This window comes from Myotis davidii, unplaced genomic scaffold (genome assembly GCF_000327345.1).
Source record: "Myotis davidii unplaced genomic scaffold, ASM32734v1 scaffold1915, whole genome shotgun sequence".
Classification (NCBI taxonomy): Eukaryota; Metazoa; Chordata; class Mammalia; order Chiroptera; family Vespertilionidae; genus Myotis; species Myotis davidii.
In genome coordinates, this window is record NW_006286237.1 from 752,297 (window position 1) to 752,893 (window position 597).

A 597-nucleotide genomic window follows, 5' to 3' on the forward strand; every position below is an offset into this window, starting at 1 on the left:
AAGAGGGGTTCCTGGGGGTGGGGCAGGGAGGAAGAGAGGGAGCTCGCGTTGGTTAAAGACCAGGGTTTCCACACGCGCGAGTTTCTTCATGCTGACATGTCCCTTTTATTTTTTTATTATTTTTTTATTTTTGTCTTTTTCTTCTTATTCCATTCTCTCTGGCCCACAGCACCTGCGCTTCAAACACCGGCCTTGACTCCACCCCCCACCCCACCCCGCCTCTGCTCTCACCGCTGCCCCATGGTCCCAGCGGGACTCAGACTCCTTGGGCTGTGGCCCCAGCCTCCCCTGCCTGGGCTGTGAGTGCAAATCTGGGACAAAGGCTCTTAAACTTCAGCCTCATTCATGTGGCCGTCACCCATCAGGTCAATAAAACCCCTACCTCCTCCTGGGATGCTGCCTGCCAGGTGTCGGCCAGGGGAGGGGCCTGCTGCTCACCTGGACCAGCTCAGGGATTGAGGCAACCAGTCACCTGAGGGAGGTGCATGGGAACCTGAGAGAGAGCACCAACTCCACCTGGCAGGAGGCCAGGAATTCCCTGCCCCAGCCTCCCGGTCTTCGAAGAAGAGCAAGGCGCGGGGGGGGGGGGGGGGGGGG